Below are 6,000 nucleotides of genomic sequence, written 5' to 3' on the forward strand. Positions count from 1 at the left end.
AAAATGACAGATGCTCTTTTCCTAACTAAAAATTCTCTGTACCCTAAGGACAATAATTCCCTTGCTATTAATAACTTGTTATTCCCTTGTTATTAATAAAATCTGAAGAATTTACTCCTTCTCTCATTCCTCTCATATCCAGACATTGTATTCATATAATGTTTTCCCTTTCATTGAAATGATGCCGTACCCAAGTGCTTGTGCTCAATGCAAAGGGAGGCTAAACAAATGGAAACATTGGAGTTGGGAGCAGAGAAAGGTTTACTGCAGGGACCAAGCAAGGAGAACAGGAACCTCATGCTCAAAAACCTCAAACTCTCCAATCATTTGGGGTAAGAGTTTTTAAAGGCGAAATTTGGGGTGATAGCTGCAGGGCATATGACTTTCTTCTGATTGGTTGGTGGTGAGGCAACAGCGTGGTGGTTCCCCAGGAATCTTGTGCTTAGCCTGAAGTTGCCATTCTCTATTGGGGTTGGGACCTTTGTTCCTGACAAAGATCTCAAAAATATGTATATCCCTTGAGGAGAAACCAAGACCTGCTTTATCACTGCACTATTGTTTCTTCCCTGGTCCTCCTTTGTTTCTGCATTTCCTCCCTTCCCTTCAGTTCAGTTCAACTCAGTTGTGTCCAACACTTCCACTCAGTTGTGTCAACACTTTGCTACCCCATGGAGTGCAGCACACCAGGCTTCCCTGTCCATCACCAACTCCCGGAGCTTGCTCGAACTCATATCCATCAAGTCGGTGATGTCATCCAACCATTTCATCCTCTGTTGTCTCCTTCTCTTCCCATCTTCAATCCTTCCCAGTATCAGGGTCTTTTCAAATCAGTCAGTTCTTCACATCCCAGGTGGCAAAGGTATTGGAGCTTCAGCTTCAGCATCAGGCCTTCCAATGAATATTAAGGACTGATTTCCTTTAGGATGGACTGGTTGGATCTCCTTGCATTCCAAGGGACTCTCAGGAGTCTTCTCCAACACCACAGTTCAAAAATATCAATTCTTTGGCACTCAGCCTGCTTTATGGTCCAACTCTCAATCCATACACGACTACTGGAAAAACCATAGCTTTGACTATAGCTTTGACCTCCATTCCCATAGCTCTGACATCCTTCCCTAGTAAGGAACTATTTGAATCTGCTTTTTGTTAGTTGCTCAGTCATTTCTGACTCTTTGTGACCCCGTGGAATTGAACCCGGGTCTCCTGCATTGCAGGCTTCCCCGGTGGCCCTAGTGGTAATGAACCTGCCTGCCAATGCAGGAGACATAAGAGATGTGTGTTTGATTCCTGGGTCTGGAAGATCCCCTGCAGGAAGGCATGGCAACCCACTTCAGTAATCTTGCCTGGAGAATCCCATGGACAGAGGAGCCTGGTGGGCTACAGTCTAAAGGGTCACAAAGAGTCGGACATGACTGAAGTGACTTAGCACACACACAGCACTCCCGCATTTCAGGCAGATTCTTTGCCATCTGAGTCACCAGGGAAGCCCCCTTTAGAACTCAGGAAAGATTAAGTAGGCTGAAGCCTTTTTTCCTGTAAACAAGAAATAAGGAGCATGGAGAGTGTTATGGTCTGGGTGTGGGTTGGTAAAGAATTTCCCGATATGAGAGGGAAATAAAGTTTATTAGAGTGGGAGATACTGTTAGAACAGTGGGCCAGCTCAAGGGAGAGCCAGTGTTGAACAGTGGTCCTTTTTTTAGTCCACTTTTATACCCAGGGTACAGGGGTGGGGTAGGGGGTCTTGTGGGTCATTTGCTGATTGGATAAGGCACATATATTGCAGGAGGGGAAGACTAACACAAATATCTCCTCCCTATTGGGTAGGAGGGGAGACAGGTTATACTGCTCAGGAGAACCTGAAATCAGTTAATAGTTATAACATGGGAGAGGGAAGGATGATAGGGTCTGGCTTTTCTGTTCCTGCATTCCAAGATCCTCCTTGGTTTTATCTGCTCTTTCGTCCTTGGGTCACCAGAGAGGTTTTTATACCTGGGAGGGCCTTACAGGGTCCTGCTCAATTTCAGAAGCACTACTCATAAGCCGTGTGCATCTTTCCCAACTGCTTCTGCAAAAGCTTCAGGGTTTCTGACCTCTAAAGCTGTATCTCTACTCTCTAATCTAAATTTCAAATACTTATACAACTGCCCCCTGGAACTTTTCATAAGACCATACTAAAAGCCAAACTCACCCTCAGCTTAAAATTCATTTTTTGTGCGTGCTCAGTCATGTCCAACTCTTAGGGATCCCGTGGACTGCAGCCTGCCAAGTTCCTCTGTCCATGGAATTTTCCAGGCAAGAATACTGAAGTGGGTTGCCATTTCCTCCTCCAAGGGATCTTCCCAACCCAGGGATCAAACCTGCCTCTCCTGTGTCTCCTGCATTGGCAGGCAGAATCTTTATCACTGTGTCATCTGGGAATAAAATTGAGTTGTTCAGTTGCTAAGTCATGTCCTGTTGTAGAGAAAAAGCCAATTCTGACTCCATGATGGAAACTGTTTCTTTAACTTGCTTTTTATTGCTTTTGTTATTATAAACATACACAGTGGCTTGCTTAAAAGGACCCTGTCCCTCTGCTTGTCTGTAAACTAAAGGGCTTTTGTTCAGCTCATGGAAAGATGGTTTGTCCCTGCCCACATGCAAATAGAAGAGATTAATATACCCTTTCCAAAGGCTGGCCATTCCTTGGGAGATGTTTTGCAAGACTGTAGACCCTTTCACTTTACTTCCCCACTGCCTCTCCCTCTCTGTTCTGCCTTTTGACTTTCAGTTCAGTTCGGTCACTGAACCGCAGTATGCCAGGCCTCCCCGTCCATCATCAACTGCCGGAGTTCACCCAAACCCACGTCCATTGACTCGGTGATGCCATCCAACCATCTCATCCTCTGTCGTCCCCTTCTCCTCCTGCCCTCAATCTTCCCCAGCATTAGGGTCTTTTCCAATGAGTCAGCTATTCACATCCAGTGGCCAAAGTATTGGAGTTTCAGCTTCAATAGCAGTCCTTCCAATGAACCCCCAGGATTGATCTTTAGGATGGACTGGTTGGATCTCCTTGCAGTCCAAGGGACTCTCAAGAGTCTTCTCCAACACCACAGTTCTAAAGCATCAATTCTTCGGTGCTCAGCCTTCTTCACAGTCCAACTCTCACATCCATACATGACCACTGGAAAAACCATAGCCTAGACTAGATGCACCTTTGTGGACAAAGTAATGTCTCTGCTTTTTAATATGCTGTCTAGATTGGTCATAACTTTCCTTTCAAGGAGTAAATGTCTTTTAATTTCATAGCTGCAATCACCATCTGCAGTGATTTTGGAGCCCAGAAAAATAAAGTCTGACACTGTTTCCACTGTTTCCCCATCTATTTCCCGTGAAGTGATGGCACCAGATGTCATGATCTTTGTTCTCTGAATGTTGAGCTTTAAGCCAACTTTTTCACTCTCCTCTTTCACTTTCATCAAGAGGCTCTTTAGTTTTTTGCTTTCTGCCATAAGGGTGATGTCATCTGCATATCTGAGGTTATTGACATTTCTGCTGGCAATCTTGATTCCAGCTTGTGCTTCTTCCAGCCCTGCATTTCTCATGATGCACTCTGCATAGAAGTTAAATAAACAGGGTGACAATAGACAGCCTTGACGTACTCCTTTTCCTATTTGGAACCAGTCTGTTGTTCCATGTCCAGTTCTAACTGTTGCTTCCTGACCGCATACAGGTTTCTCAAGAGGCAGGTCAGGTGGTCTGGTATTCCCATCTCTTTCAGAATTTTCCACAGTTTATTGTGATCCATGCAGTCAAAGACTTTGGCATATTCAATGAAGCAGAAATAGATGTTTTTCTGGAACTCTTGCATTTTTGATGATCCAGCAATGTTGGCAATTTGATCTCTGGTTCCTCTGTCTTTTCTAAAACCAGTTAAAACATCTGGAAGTTCACAGTTCACATATTGCTGAAGCCTGGCTTGGAGAATTTTGAGCATTACTTTACTAGCATGTGAGATGAGTGCAATTGTGGCTTTTGAATTTAGTTCCTCATTACTTCTATCCCTCTGACTCTACCAAAGAGTAGAGGCACAGGACTGGAAAAGGTCAATTTTCATTCTAATCCCAAAGAAAGGCAATGCCAAAGAATGCTCAGATTACCGCACAATTGCACTCATCTCACATGCTAGTGAAGTAATGCACCAAATTCTCCAAGCCAGATTTCAACAATCCGTGAACTCTGGCTTGGAGAATTTTGAACATTACCTCTCTAGCATGTGAGATGAGTGCAATTGTGAAGTAGTTTGAGCATTTTTTGGCATTGGTTTTAGAAAAGGCACAGAGGAACCTAAGAATCAAATTGCCAACATCCCCTGGATCATAAAAAGCAAGAGAGTTCCAGAAAAACATCTATTTATGCTTTATCGACTATGCCAAAGCCTTTGACTGTGTTTCACGATATTTCTGTGTTGTTGGATGTTGTCATTATAGACATGCCTGAAGCGGCTAAGTCGGCTCCTGCCCCTAAAAAGGGCTCTAAAAAAGCTGTGACCAAGGCCCAGAAGAAGGATGGCAAGATGCGCAAGTGCAGCCGCAAGGAGAGCTACTCCGTGAACGTGTACAAGGTACTGAAGCAAGTCCATCTGGACACCAGCATATTGTCCAAGGCCATGGGAATCACGAACTCTTTCGTCAATGACATTTTCAAGCGCATTGCTGGCGAGGCATAGTGCCTGGCGCATTACAACAAGCACTCGACTATCACATCCAGGGAGACCCAGACCGCCGTGGGCTTGCTGCTACCTGGGGAGCTGGCCAAGCACGCTGTGTCTGAGGGCACTAAGGCTGTCACCAAGTATACCAGCTCCAAGTAAATATAATATGCCTAGCCGCTGTTAACGGAGAAGGCAATGGCACCCCGCTCCAGTACTCTTGCCTGGAAAATCCCACGGATGGAGGAGCCTGGTGGACTGCAGTCCATGGGGTCGCTAAGAATTGGACACGACTGAGCGACTTCACTTTCACTTTGACTGTGTGGATCACAATAAACTGTGGAAAATTCTGAAAGAGATGGGAATACCAGATCACCTGACTGGCCTCTTGAGAAACCTGTATGCAGGTCAGGAAGCAACAGTTAGAAGTGGACATGGAACAACAGGCTGGTTCCAAATAGGAAAAGGAGTACGTCAAGGCTGTCTATTGTCACCCTGTTTATTTAACTTCTATGCAGAGTACATCATGAGAAACGCAGGGCTGGAGGAAGCACAAGCTGGAATCAAGATTGCCGGCAGAAATATCAATAACCTCAGCTATGCAGATGACACCACCCTTATGGCAGAAAGTGAAGAAGAACTAAAGAGCCCCTTGATGAAAGTGAAAGAGGAGAGTGAAAAAGTTGGTTTAAAGCCTAACATTCAGAAAACGAAGATCATAGCATCCAGTCCCATCACGTCATGGCAAATAGATGGAGAAACAGTGGAAATAGTGGCAGACTTTATATTTTTGGGCTACAAAATCATTGCAGATGGTGACTGAAGCCATGAAATTAAAAGATGCTTACTCCTTGGGAGAAAAGCTATGACCAACCTAGATAACATATTAAGAAGCAGAGACATTACTTTGCCAATAAAGATCGGTCTAGCCAAAGCTCTGATTTTTCCAATAGTCATGTATGGATGTGAGAGTTGGACTATAAAGAAAGCTGAGTGCCGAAGAATTGATGCTTTTGAATGATGGTGTTGGAGAAGACTCTTGAGAGTCCCTTGGACTGCAAGGAGATCCAAACAGTCCATCCTAAAGGAAATCAATCCTGAATATTTATTGGAAGGACTGATGTTGAAGCTGAAACTCCAATACTTTGGCCGCCTGATGCGAAGAGCTGACTCATTTGAAAAGACCCTGATGCTGGAAAGATTGAGGGCAGGAGGAGAAGGGGACAACAGAGAATGAGATGGTTGCATGGCATCACTGACTCAATGGACATGAGTTTGAGTAAACTCCAGGAGTTGGTGATGCACAGGGAAGC

The 6,000-nt window shown here is 44.6% G+C and overlaps 1 pseudogene; it reads left to right on the forward strand.

The window, feature by feature from the left end:
* The first annotated feature begins 4,468 nt into the window (after positions 1-4,468).
* LOC109570301 (histone H2B type 1-C/E/F/G/I-like) lies at positions 4,469-5,711 on the forward strand (annotated as a pseudogene).
* The last annotated feature ends 289 nt before the right edge of the window (positions 5,712-6,000 follow it).

The sequence above is a fragment of the Bos indicus genome, chromosome 16, assembly GCF_029378745.1.
Source record: "Bos indicus isolate NIAB-ARS_2022 breed Sahiwal x Tharparkar chromosome 16, NIAB-ARS_B.indTharparkar_mat_pri_1.0, whole genome shotgun sequence".
Taxonomy (NCBI): Eukaryota; Metazoa; Chordata; class Mammalia; order Artiodactyla; family Bovidae; genus Bos; species Bos indicus.